Raw genomic sequence first — 14,856 nt, forward strand, 5'->3', positions numbered from 1 at the left:
GTGGCAGTGGTAGATAACTTGGGTAATTTACTACATACTTGTCAAAGAAAAAAAAAGATGGCAGCACAGTACACTGTAGACTACCAGTCATTTACCTTGGTGATAGCATGCCTGACTAGAACCTACAGCTTACCGCCACCACAGCAACATGAAATAGTATCTTACTAGGGAAAGAAAGAACAAAATTTAAACACTCAAGGCTACAGAGATTAAGATTCTACAGTGGTCAAGATTCGATTTGTGTAGGTTCGATTCCCAGCACCTACATGGCTAACAGTTGTCTGTGACTCCAATTCTAGGGGATCTGATGCCCTCTTTAGGCTTCCAATGGTATCAGGTATATAGACTTACATACAGGTAAAAATAACTTAAGGTTGTTCCAGAAGTTCAGGACTAGGGTTGCAGCTATTGTCTCAGCACTTGCTAAGAATGTACGAGGCCCTGGGTTCATTCAAATTCTACCAAAGTGGAACGTTAGGAGAGAGAGAGAGAGAGAGAGAGAGAGAGAGAGAGAGAGAGAGAGAGAGAGAGAGAGAGAGAAAAGAGTACATTTTCTACTAAATATATGCCACTTCCATGCCATTGTAAAGTTAAAAAAAAAAGTGAATTGAACAACTCCAAGTCAATAATATATACACACATACATACATATACATGTATGTATTTATAGATACGACTGTTATCAATGACTGTTTAGAGCTACAGTGTGCCAGACATCATTCTACATGTCAAGGATTCCTGTAAAAATTCCATGTAAACCCTCATGGCTTTACAGTCTCCTGGGGGGGACAGCAAATAGAAAGTCAGAAGGTGTTAAGTGTGTGTATGCATTTGCTAGAGTAATATAAGCGCTACACAATGTGCTTAAACAATGGAAATGTATCAACTCAGTTCTGGAACTGGAAGTCTCAGAGCAAGATCATAGCATATGGGGTCCTTCAGAGGACTATAAGATACAGTGTGTCCCAGGTCTCTCTCCTGGCTTCAGGTGTTTTACTCACAAACTGGTTTCTTCTTCTTCTTCTTCTTCTTCTTCTTCTTCTTCTTCTTCTTCTTCTTCTTCTTCTTCTTCTTCTTCTTCTTCTTCTTCTCCTTCTCCTTCTCCTTCTCCTTCTCCTTCTCCTTCTCCTTCTCCTTCTTCTTCTTTTCTTTTCTTTTCTTTTTTTTTTTAATACCCAGGAGTCTCTTTATATAGAGAGGCTGGTCTGGAACTCATCCTTGTACCTCAGCCTCCTGGTGATGGGATTACAGGAGTACTACACCAACTTTTGTGTGTGTGTGTGGGGGGGGTTAGCTGGAGGGTTGAAACAGAGTTTCTCTGTGTAGCCGTGCCTGTTCTGGACTCACTTTTGTAGATCCACCTGCCTCTGCCTCATGGGTGCTGGGATTACAGGCAGTGCACCCCCAGCCCAGCTGACTTTTGCATGCTGATAAAAGACCCCCATCTTTGTTTTAATCTTCATGTGGCACTCTCCCACTGTGCAAGCTAGACTGTAAAAGTCCCCTTTTTATAAAGACACTCTCAGGTTGAATTGAACACTACTTTATGACTTCAGCTCAATTTTTTTATTCATGTACTAATAAACTGAGAACTTCACACAATGTGAACTTATGGTTGGCTTAACATAGATGCAGGTAGCTACATTAAAGATATTTATAGGCAAGCACACGTGATCTGTTAGTCTACATACTTATTTCCTTTTTGCTGTAGCTAAGAGTCTAGAAGCTAAATAGCACAGTAGCCACAAGCCACACACTCTTGAATAAAAGAAAACCAGAGATATCAGAGAAATGAAGGAGGAAATAAATATAAAATGAGCCTCGAAAGTGTGCTCAAAAGAAAGTGCTTCAAAAACAAAGCAAAACTTATAGCTTAACTATTCTACTTTTTCAGGTAGGGTCAAAATATGCAGCCTTGGCTAGTCTTGAACTAGCAGTGATCCTCCAACTTCTGCCTCTGCCTCTGCCTCTGCCTCTGCCTCTGCCTCTGCCTCTGGCTCCTTAAAGCTACGATCACATGTGCTTGCCTATAAATATCTTTAATGTAGCTACCTGCATCTATGTTAAGCCAACCATAAATTCACACTGTGTGAAGTTCTCCATTTATTAGTACATGCATAATCCTACCCAACTTGTCTTCCTTCTTATAACCCTTACTCAAGTAGTGAAAAACCCATACTACTATTAATTATGTAGAGCCTCCCTTTGTAGCCCAGACTGCCTTCAAATTCAGAGCAATCCTCCTGTAGCCTGCTGCCTATTAGGATTATAGGCATTCACTGCCATGCTCAACTTGAGAGCCTCCTTTTTAAATTTTTGTTGTTTGTTTATATTTTTGTCTTTTAGAGACAGGGTTCCTTTGTGTAGCCTTGGCTGCCCTGGACTCACTTTGTAGACCAGGCTAGCTTCAAGCACTTCAAGACCCACCTGTTTCTGCCTCCCTAAGTGCTAGGATTAAAGGCGTGAGCCATTGTTACATTGATTGATTTCTGGGCACATGTGGAGATCAGCGGTCAGAAGACAAGTTGTGGGAATTAGGTCTCTCCTTCGAAAATGTGGGTCCTTGGGATGGAATTTAAGTCTTCAGGCTTGGCAGAAAGCACCTTTACCTGCTGAGCCATCTCACCAACCCCCATAAGTCAGTCTCTCTCTCTCTCTAGAAAACTCTTTCATATATTGTTTTTGTTTTGTTTTGTTTTGTTTTGTTTTTCGAGACAGTGTTTTTCTGTGTAGCCTTAGCTGTCCTGGACTCGCTTTGTAGACCAGGCTGGCCTTGAACTCACAGCGATCCACCTGCCTCTGCCTCCCGGGTGCTGGGATTAAAGGCGTGCGCCACCACCTCCCAGCACCATATATTGTTATTAAGAGGTTCAAATTAGATAAGTGAAAAAGTATACTGGAAAGCCTGCATGATGGTGCATGCTACAATCTGAGGACCTCATGAAACTGAAAATCTTCTGCGAGCCAAAGGACATGTCAACAGAGCAAAGCAACAGCCCACAGACTGGGGGAAAAGATCTTCACCAACCCTACATCTGACAAAGGTCTAATATCCAAAACATATAAAGAACTCAAGGAATTAAACACCAACAAACAAAATAACCCAATTTAAAAATGGGGTACAGAGCTAAATAGAGAATTCTCAACAGCGGAATATCAAATGGCTAAGAAACACTTAAAAGAAATGCTCAACATCCCTAGTCATTAGGGGAATGCAAATCAAAACGACTCTGAGAGTCCATCTTACACCCATCAGAATGGCTAAGATCAAAAACTCAAGTGACAGCACATGCTGGCAAAGATGTGGAGAAAGGGGAACACTCCTCCATTGCTGGTGGGAGTGCAAACTTGTACAATCACTTTGGAAATCAATTGAGTGCTTTCCCCCCAAAATAGGAATAGTGCTACCTCAAGACCCAGCTATAGCCAGGCGTGGTGGCGCATGCCTTTAATCCCAGCACTCAAGAGGCAGAGGCAAACAGATCACTGTGAGTTCAAGGTCAGCCTGGTCTACAAAGTCCAGGACAGCCAAGGCTACACAGAGAGACCTTGTCTCAAAAAAAACGGAAAAAGAAAAAAAAAGAAAAGACTAATCTATATCATATCACTGTTGGGCATATACCTGAAAGATGCTCCACCATACAACAAGGACATTTGCTCAACTATGTTCATAGCAGCTTTATTCATAATAGCCAGAGTCTGGAAACAACCTAGATGTCCCTCAACTGAAGAATGGATAAAGAAATTCTGGTACATTTACACAATGGAATGCTCCTCAGCTCCTACCAGTTAATCACGACACACTGAAGAAACTTGAGCCACAAGTTTCAACTATGCATAGCAGCAGCATAGTTGAACAACTTTGGGGACAAGCAGAGGTCACACATCAAAGTCCGGCCCTGAGCTGTTGTTCCACAGGGCCTCTAAGCAGCGGAGGCACAGCAGCTCTTCCCACTGAACAGCAGCTGCTGAGACGCGTGCGTGTGGGCTGCTCCTGGGCTGACAGCAAGCCTGCATCCCCAGCCTTTCTAGTAGTTTTGTCAGTAATCTGATATACAGCTCTTGACAAATTTCTTTTCACTGCTAACATGGATCAGAATTGTGTACGTGTGATTAAGAACTGTGACCATTTAGAGCGATGCAGCCAGACTGCATGGTAGCGGGCTACACTCTCAAGAGTGCAGTTTCTCTCCAAAAATATTTATTAGGTATTCACCGTGGCCAGGCATTGAGCCAAGGGCTAGGGTAAAATAATAAACATTCTGACTGTAAGGAGGCCAGCTGAGGGAAGTTTCCTCAATGCGTTGTGATTAAGTGGTAAAGCAGGGTTGCGTGGAAACCCATTGTGTCTCAGGATGAGGGAATGAATGCAAGGTATGTGTGTGTGTGTGTGGGGGGGGACGACACAGTTCTTCACAGATGAGCCGAGTGCTGCAGGAAGGGTAAGAGCAAGCAACCCAGCTTAGGAAATCAGGCCAGGGAAAGATATCTACTATACACAGAATTCAAATATTGTTAAGATTTATTTTCATTGTGTGTGTGTGTGTGTGTGTGTGTGTGTGTACTATGTGGGTGCAGGTGTCTGAGGAAGCCAGAGGAGGGTGTCAGATCCCCTAGACAGTAATGAGCATCCCAACATGGGTTCTGGGAACCAAACTTGGGCTCTCTGGAAAAGTAACAAGGGCTGTTAACTGCTGAGCTGTCTCTCTGGCCCCTCAGTTTTTATCTATCTATCTATCTATCTATCTATCTATCTATCTATCTATCTATCTTATAAAAGATTGCTGAAAGAAGCCCAGGCAATGGCTAGCATTCATGGAGCCCAGAAACTGGTAGATTCGCCTCAGGATAGCAGCTAACTTTGAGATAACAGATGGACAATAGGATAAGAAAGAAGCAAATTTGGAAACAAGGGAGAAGAAGCCGTCAGGAGAAAGTTTCCTGGAGCACAAAGATCTTACAGGGACTTGATATAAATGAGACTAAAATAATTTAGCTATCATCTAGACCAAAAATACAAGGAAAGAAAAACCCTGAGAAATGCCCAGGAAAGGGATTTATAAGATCTGGGCCATGGTGGTGCATGTCTTTAATCCCAGCACTTGGGAAGCAGAGGCAGGTGGATCTCTGTGACTTTGAGGCCAGTCTGGTCGAGAGAGAGAGAGAGAGAGAGAGAGAGAGAGAGAGAGAGAGAGAGAGAGAGAGAGAGAGTCCTGGGACACCTAAGCTTACATAGAGAAACCCCTGTCTGGGGGTGGGAGGGCGGCAGAAGCTAAATAAAATAAAATAAAATAAAAAATAAAAGGGCTCACAAGGAAATGCAGTCTGCGATCTGTAGTGAATCATATCATTCTACAGAGCTGGAGAAGCTGCTGGTATTTAGAGAATACAATGCACGCTTTGCCATCTGGGATAATGGGACTATGAACACAGATGACAAAACCTGAGAAAGAGAGGAGAGCGAGAGGGGAAGATAAAGATGGTGTGGGTGTGTGGCTGAACCTATAAACAGCAAAGAGGAAGCGAAAGCAGGGGCATTGCTGGAAGTTTGAAAGCAGCCTGAGCTACACGAGTTCTAGGTCAGCTTGGGCTATATAGCAAACCCCTGTTTCATAACTAAGTAAACAGGGCTACAGTTCAGTAGGTAAGTGCTTTCGTAGCATGCGCAGTCATAGCACCACATACTCAGCTGTGGTAAAACAAGCCTATACTCCCAGTCTTGGGGGGAGAAGGCAGGAAGGCTCTAACTTCTGCTCAGAGTGAGCGAAGGTTAGGAAGATGGCTCAGTCATAAAGCATCTGCTCACGAGCCTCAGGAGCTGAGTTTGGATCCAGAACACACATAAAAAGCCAGGTGTGCCAGCATATTTATTGCCCTTGAGCTGGGGAGGGAAGGCACTGACAAGAGGCACGAATCCTGGAAGCTCACTGGCTGCCCAGTCTAGACAGATGATAAACTCCAGGTTCAGAGAGAGACTCTTTCTCAAAAAGTAAGGTGAGGAGTAATAGAAGACATCTCATGCAGACTTTTGGCCTCTGTATGCACGCGCGCGCGCGCGCGCGCGCGCGCGCGCACACACACACACACACACACACACACACACACACACACACACACATATTCTCAGCTACATAGCAAGTCCAAGGTAAGTCTTAGGATACATAGAATACAAGAGACTGTCTCAGAAATGCTGATTTTGCTATCTGGATACACAGTGGAGAATCAAGAAATCCTCACTACAGTAAATGTAATTGGTTATTCCAAAAAAGAAAGGTGAGATTCCGTCACTAAACTAGCAAAGAGGTTTATAAAAGAATCAAAAGCAGTGGTAATTAATATACCAGTCATAGATCGGCACACCTGCAATCTCAGACCTTATGTTGTTTGTATAATTTGTTACTATCAGTGTTGGAGTACACATGCATAAGTTAGAGGATAATTTTATGGAGTCATTTTTCTTCCTCTACTTTTATGTGGGTTCTGGAGATCAGACTCAGACTGGCAAGATTGTAGGGAAAGTCAGGCCTCTCCTGACTTTTTGCTTTCCTCACTTTTTTTTTTCTCAAACGGGTGAGAGTGTAAATTCTAAAGGTACTAACACCTTTAGTAGCTGAGCTCTCCTGCTGTCCATTGATTAATTAACTAATTAATTAATTAATTTTGAGTAAAGGGCTCACTATGTAGGCCTGGCTTAGCCCAAACTTGGGGGCCATGTTTTGCCTCTGCCTCTTGAGGGCTGGGATTACAGGTGTGTGCCGCCACACTTGGCAGTCTCAACACTTAAAAAGCTGAGACAGGAGGATCTCAGATTCAGATTCCACGCTAGCTGGGCTCCAGAGTGAGTTCTTTTCAGGGGAGGAGGAAGAGGAGAAGGAAGGAGACGAACTAGACTAATAGCCAAAATCACTTTTCCTTTTTTAAGATTTATTTATTATGTATACAGTGCTCTGCCTGTATGTGCCTACACACCAGATCTCATTACATATGGTTGCTGGGAATTGAACTCAGGACCTTTAGGAAGAACAGCCAGTGCTCTTAACCTCTGAGCCATCTCTCCAGCCCCAAATTTAACTTCTACCATTCTGCCCACATCAAGTTTCCCCCTTTTATCAACCTACAGGTGTGCCTCTGCTAGATGGCATTTGTTCCATTGGTGTCTTTTTTTTTTTTTAATTAAATCTGAATTTAAACAATGACCCCAAAGAAATGACTTTAAAAGTTTGGCTTTTCCCGGATCATTGGTTTTTGTGTGTGTGTTTGGTTGTTGGTTTTGTTTGTTTGGACAGGCTTTTTGTATAGCCTTGGCTGTCCTGCATTCACTTTGTAGACCAGGCTAGCCTTGAACTCACAGAGATCCACCTGCCTCTGCCTCCTGAGTGCTGGGATTAAAGGCGTGTGTCTCCCTGCCTGCTGGATCATTGTTAATGTACAACTATGTTTACAGATGTCAACTATGTATTTCAAGACCTTGCTGAGCCATGAGCACACTTCTTAGGGCTTAGCATAATAACGCTTTTTGGATAGAGGCACCCTCACTTAGTGTGCCCCTCCCCTGTCCCACCTCTAGTGACTCACCTGCTGAAGATGTCAAAGGCATGCCAAGGCTGATCTCCATCCAAGTTCTTGGCCTCTTGCCTCTCCTGACTTTTTGCTTTCCTCACTTTTTTTTTCCTCAAACGGGTGAGAGTGTAAATTCTAAAGGTACTAACACACACATATTTCCAAGCAGATAGTTTTTGACCAAAGGGGCAACACTCTCTAATAGTCACTACCACTACCCAGCAGGTCGAGTCAAAAGAGCATTTTTAAAAAAATTTTTATTTTATTTTATTTTATTTTTTTACTTCTTGTTTCATCCATGACAAAATCTTGAGTTCATCAACTAAGTGGGCTGGTCCCGGTCCCTAGCTCACTTGGCTCTTGGAGATAGTGGAAACTGAAGAGGTGGGCCTTCATGGGAGATCTTATGTCACCAGAGACATGCCACTCGGGACCCCACCTCACTGTGAAAGGGGACGGTTTTTGCTTTGCCACTAGGGCCTTGTCATGATGTGCTACTTCCCCCACAGACTCCAAAGCCATGGGGCAAATGATGGTGGCCTGAAACCTCCAAACCGATGAGGCCAAATAAACCTTCCGTCTGTATAAACTGATTATCTTGGGCATTTGTTATAGTAACAGAAAGATCACTAACACCGTGACGATCTTCAAAACTTTCCATGCATTTGACAGTAAAACCAAACAATTCTTCCCAATTGGAGTCTTGTTGTAAGTCAGAGTTTCTCAAAAGGATTGTTGCTGGGGGGGGGGGGGGGGACGACGAGGGGACTGGAGAGGTGACTCAGAGGTTAAAGAGCACTGGCTGCTCTTCCAGAGGTCCTGAGTCCAAATCCCAGCAGCCACATGGTGGCTCACAACCGGCTAGAATAAGATCTGGTGCCCTCTTCTGGCCTGCAGGTGTACGTGCAGGCAGAATACTATACATAATAAATCTTTTTTAAAAAAGAAGAAAGGATAAGGATTCCTCCTTATTACTAATTTATCTTAACTTGTTATTCTCCCTATAGCCCTCTGTCCCAGACAAGTACCTCCTTCTCTATGGAAATGGTGCTCTCCAAATGACAAGTGATACAAACTCCCAAATCAAGCCTTTTCTCCCGCCCTACTCTTTGCACTGTCCACTACACATCACATGGCTGTCTTCACATTAAAGTTCCTTCCTCCTTTTGCCTCGGACACTTGTAGAACAGCTCTCCATGGGAATGAGACATGCTGTAGACCAACAGCAATATCAGAACAAAACAGAATCACGTGTACTAAACACATTGGAACAACTGTAAAAAAAAAAAAGTAGCTCTTCAAAGTTTATGTGGAGCTCTTTTTAGAATTGTGGGACTTGAACTCAGGGCCTCAGAAATGCTAGTCAAGTGCTTTACCACTAACCCGCATACTTTCAACCTTCCGCTTATGTGTAAACACTAGAATACAGAGGAGGAACACTACTACACGTGAGCCTCTTAAGTGAGCGCAGCTGGCAACTCAAGCAGTAGACTACAGTACAGTCAAGTCCTATGTCACAATCAGTAGCAGCTGTTTGGTTTTGTTTTTCAAGACAGGGTTTCTCTCTGTATCCTTGGCTGTCCTGGAACTCACTCTGTAGACCAGGCTGGCCTCGAACTCACAGAGATCCACCTGCCTCTGCCTCCTGAGTGCTGGGATTAAAGGCGTGCACCACCACCATCCAGCAGTAGTAGTCTTATAATCCACAGTATTAGTGAATTTTTATTTATTCATTTATTATTTTTTTATTTATTTTTGTACCATGACAGACTTCTTTCTGTTCATCAGGTGTAACTTTAATGGTAGGATGTGTTTTGTGTTTTCTTTCTTTTGGTTTTGCAGATGCCTGGTTATTGTTTCTTGTGTTTTACTGGGTATAGTTTGTTACCTACCTTGTGTTAGTGTTTTCCCTACTAGTATTCTCTGTGGGGCTGGATTTGTGGCTAGGTACTGTTTAAACTTGGTTTTCTTGTGCAGTATCTTGTGTTCTCCTCTATGGTGATTGATATTTTGGTGGGTATAGTAGTCTGGGTCACATCTGTGGCCTCTTGGGTTCTGCATGGCACCAGTCCAGACCCTTCTGGTTTTCATAGTGTCTTTTGAGAAGTCATATTTATTTATTTTTAACTAGTAAATTAAAAAAAAAGTATTTCAGCAAGAAGTCTTGGTGATTACTGCTTCCCATATTATCGAAGTGGCCTAGGATTGAGGAAAATGTGAACGCTTAGTGGTGTACAGATAACATATGGATGCTCTGTAATAGCTATTAATGCATAAGTCAATAATGGATAACCTATACACAAAATGGTTAGAAATACTAGCATTTAGAGATACTACAGTGCGCGAATCCAACATGCTCTATAGAACCCAATTTAGTAGCCTATTTCGGTAATGGAGCACTGAGTGCTTTTGATCAGATAGAGAATGCCTGCAAGGTTGTAACCACAAACAGAAGCAATGTTCACGTGTTCCTGTCCTGGGAGGCTGTGCGGACCGGTGTCAGGGAAGCCCGGGGTGTATGAGAACAGAGTTATCTGGCACACCTCACACAGAGAAACGCTGGTCTAAGGGCCTAGGTCCAGAGTCGGGTCTCTCACTGCTCTTGTCTGTAACCTGGTTCCCCACTTACCTTTTCATCCTGACATTCCATCACTGTTTCTATTCAAATATTGGGGGGTGGGGGGAGGCAGTATCTGAGACAGGGTCTCACTAGACATCCTTCCCTGGCCTGGAGCTTGCTATGTAGAGGAGGAGGCCTTGAACTCAAAGATCCACCTGTCTCTGCTTTCCAAGTGCGGGATTAACAGCACACCCAGCCCTCACTCATGCATAAACCGGTCATATAAGGTAGGAACACAGTAATAAAATAAATTTCCTTTTGAAGAAGTTAGATGTTAAACTAAGAATGAAGAGAAACAGGTAAATTTTGAACCAGAGTGTTTAATGGAGTGGATCGGAAATTAGCTGTTGGCTTTAAAAGCATTATTAATGTGGTTAATTTTATCAACTTGACACTATCTGGAATCACCTTGGAAGGGAGTCCTAATGAATTGTTCAGAAGAGGTGGCCCAGGAGCACTTCTGTTGGGGCATAGCTTGATTATATTGAGGTGAGAGCACCCAAGCTGAGTGCCACTACCCTCTTAGGCAGAGTGCTAATCCTGATCTAAGTATAGAAAGTAAGCCTAGCACAAGGTGCATTCATGTGTTCCTCGCTGCTTCTTAGTTGGATGCAATGTGATCAGCTGTCTTAACAAGCTCCTGCTACTGTGACTTCACCACAATGGTGGCATGTAACCGTAAACTATGAGCTGGAATAAACGCATTCTTCTTTAAATTGATTCTGTCAAGGCATTTTATCAGTACAGCAATAGGAAACAAAACTCGGGCAATTAGTTTCTTGTTGCCGTGACAAAAATACCCCAGGAAACAAGGGAGTTAGATTTGCTTTGGTTCTTGGTTTCAGCACTGGGTCATTAACTCCACTGGTTTCTGTTTTGGACAGTAATGAGAATTAAACTCCGGGCCTTGTGCCTGCTGGGCAAGAGCTCCATCATTCAGCTACATTCCACCACTTTTTTCCCCCCTTGAGGAAGGATGAAGACTCCATATGGACAAATGTTTACTGATTGTTGTTAGCGCTTATGCAAGTTGAACAAATTAGTAGTTGTAGAGTCTCCAATGACCATGGTTTCACTAGCTTTATAGTTTGCTGGGTTTCTAGTACCAGGCAGTATCACTCTTTAGTGTCTCAAGTCCAATTAGAGAGCTCTTGGTTCCAAGGTTTATTTGCCACGACTGTAACCATAGGGTTCCACCCGCCTCTTAACTTTCCATCCTGAGCATGGTTGAAGCAAATGATGGTGAAAAGAATGTTTATGGAGCAGTAACCCATCTCACGGCAGCCAGGAAGAGACCCAGAACCAGACAGAATCCCCTAAAACATGCCCTCAGCAACCCACTGCTTCCATAAGGAGTCACCTGTTTCCACCTCCTCCCAACAGCCAACTGGATTACGAATCTATCAGTGGGTTAATCTACTGGGTGAAAGCTCATGATCAAAAGCCCCTCCCCTGAACACTGCATTCTTAACATTTCACACCCAAACTCTAGGGGACATATGAGACTCACCTTTTTAAAAGGTTGTATATTACTTGAGGCCAAGACTGAACTAAAGACTGGGGCACAAGATCACTGTCTAAGAAAATGACTGAGGCTTCCATAGTAATGGATGTGGAAGGGGGTCAGGGTAGGATGGCAGAGCATAGAAATATTGGGAGCTAGAGTAGTGATGCCAAAGATTCTGGCTTGTGCCTACAGTCCAGAAAGCTAAGCAGGAGGGTTGCTATATGTCTGAATGCAGCCTAGCCTAGAGTAATGCTGAAACCGGTCTAGGCTAGAGACCCTGCCTCAAAACATAAAAAGGTATTAGTGGCTTGGAGTATGATACAAGTAAGAGTATTTTTGTGGGTGTTAGCCACTTAGGGAAGAAATGAGGATAACTGCAGCGATCTTGAAAGCCTGAGTTGGTAGAACCACAGTAGTATTTAGTATTGAGCGTTTTAAGGGACAAACTTAAGAAAAAAACCAAAAACTAGCTGTTCACCAGCTGTTTTCAACCAACCATCTTTCTCCAATTCCTTGCTTTTGTGAGAATGAAGTTTTTTTTCTTTTTTGGTTTTTCGAGATAGGGTTTCTCTGTGTAGCCCTGGCTGTCCTGGACTTTGTAGACCAGCCTGCCTCTGCCTCCCGAGTGCTGGGATTAAAGTCGCCACCACGCCTGGCAAGAATGAAGTTGCTTTCACTCAAAATGCACTTTTTCCTTCTCCCCACCCACTTTAACAGGAACTGGTTTCTAATACCACCTGAAAACCTGTCCGTGCTCTACTGCTCATGCTCTACGTTGAACTCATCCCCATAGCTTTCTTAGGACTGTCCTAAGATGCCTTAGGAAGCTCTCTCTGTGTCCAGGATGACCGTCCTCCTTCCTGCCTCATGATGAAGTCCCAGGCATGTGCACCCAGACCCACCTTGTAAAGTCTGAGGAACTGAACCCAAGATTTTGTGCATGTCAAGCAAGCACTCTTACTAACTAGGCTATATGTTCAGCCCTGGAGATTTCCTGGAACTTTGTTTCTGTCTTGTCTCTTTTTCTGTATTCAGTACTACTGTACTAGAATATTTTGTACACATGATAACAGCAGGGTTTCATTAACACATTTAAGTTAAGCCAAAATCTAAGATTACAAGTAATTTTCTTTTTTCAGTTTTTTAAGATAAGGTTTCTCTGTATTTGTAGACCAGGCTGCCATAAACTCACAAAGATCCACCTGCCTCTGCCTCCTAAGTGCTGGGATCAAAGGCGTGTGTCACCACACCTGACTACAAGTCATTTCTGTATTCAATACTTAACTTGAGAAAACATACTGGAAAACTTTAACAAATAAGACAAAACTTCATATTAAAATCAATAAAAATTAGGTAGATCCATTTATTTTGGGTGTATTTTACAAGTATACGTTTGGAAGGGCTATTTGACAAACTTCAGTATTAACCACCAACTCTACAGACATCTTTAACAAGAAAAGGCAACTATGTTGGCCCTTTGCACACAGGCAGTGTCCTATTGCGTATCAAACGGTGGAGATGCGGTGACAGATTTGAGGGCATGGGTCTAAAGGAGTTAGATGTTTATTTTTACTGCTATTTAGTTGATCAATACCATACAAACATACATTTATGGGTTTCACCACCACCAGGAATTTATATAACGAAACCCACAGGTCTGCCTACTTGGAAGGCTGCAACTACTAAGAATATCCAATTGTCATCTATAAATGAGACAAATGGGTTCCCTTGATCCCAGCTTCTAAAAGTCGCAGTGACAAGTAGGAGAAAGAGCCAGGTAAGACTGGCAATGCATGTCAAGTGGGATCAAGACGGTGCTTTAGAAACTATCAGTTCTTACAGTCCACCCTGGGGTGGACATAGTGAGGGAATCGGGTTACAATGAAGTAATGAGTTTGAATGTTGGAGAATGTGACCATCACAGACAAGGCCTTGGTAACCACTCAGAACAGCTCTTCCCTTAGGCTACCTGCTTCTGACCATCAAACACTAAGTTTAGAGCAGAGTTTGGGTTGGTAGTTCTGCTTTGATAAGACTTTGTGATATTCAGGTTAAAAAAAACAAGTCTGACTTAGTAATGACTACCAATACATACTCAGAGGTATACTTTGGTTGCATCAAGGAAAAAGAGCAACTAGTTCTAACTGTGGAAGTACTAACAAGTAGAGGCCTTGTCATGACTGCCTTGAATAGTTTGGACGTATTTCCAGACCAGCAGTACAGGAGAGTCTCTAACAACTCATAGACTATAAACACGTTCCCTCCAATCCATCCAGATGCTATTCCAACTAGACACAAGCTGCAACTGTTAGTCAGACGGAGCTTCCAAGATGTTTCTCGTATCAACTACTGAACAAAACAGATTTAGACTTTAGCCATTTTCTCTTTAGTATTTTTATCAACTTCAGTTTACTCTAAGATTAAAATTAGTCATTCCTCACACACAAGTTTGACATAGAAATGGACAACTTAGCTCATTTCATCAAAATCTTCACTAAATTATGACCAGAGCCTGCAAAAGTATCTACAACTAAGTTTTGAAGCAGAACAAAAACCATGAAAATGTAAAGACCTTCTCTTAAGCACCAATGGAAGCCATGCAGCTCTACACACACACCGTTAGCAGGTATTTCCTCATGGAAAATCCTGAGATTTTATTTAAGCACTGCTACTTTATAGAAGGCAGGTTGGTTTTGTGAGGACATTTACTTTTTGATAAAGATAGTGACAGTGTATTTGGGGCACTTAGTATTTCACAGATCCTCAAGTCTTGAGGTAGGTTAACTATCAGTGTCCTACTTTATAAATCAAAACTCAAGCAGGTGTTACTCACTTGTCATAGATTGAGTCTGGTGTTCAGGAAGAGCACGGTCACTCTTATCTCGGATTCATCTAACTAATGTTCGAACTTAATGGTGATGGGCTTGCAAATACCGATGAAGAAAAACAATGAAGGCTAGATAGCAATCCCATGGTGAACTGCACATACTACAGAATAACCCATTTGCTCAGGGCAAATGTATCTACATAGAATTGAGCTGTAAAACTACCAAGGTGGAGTGTAAAGTGTTGCTTCTCTGCCTCAGGTTGAGTGAAGCAGGACCAATCGCTAGTGTAGAACCATGGGAAAGCAGGCACACAAATGCAGCCATAATACAAATGATGCCTG

This window comes from Acomys minous (genome assembly GCF_964271855.1).
Source record: "Acomys minous genome assembly, chromosome: 13".
NCBI classification, from domain to species: Eukaryota; Metazoa; Chordata; class Mammalia; order Rodentia; family Muridae; genus Acomys; species Acomys minous.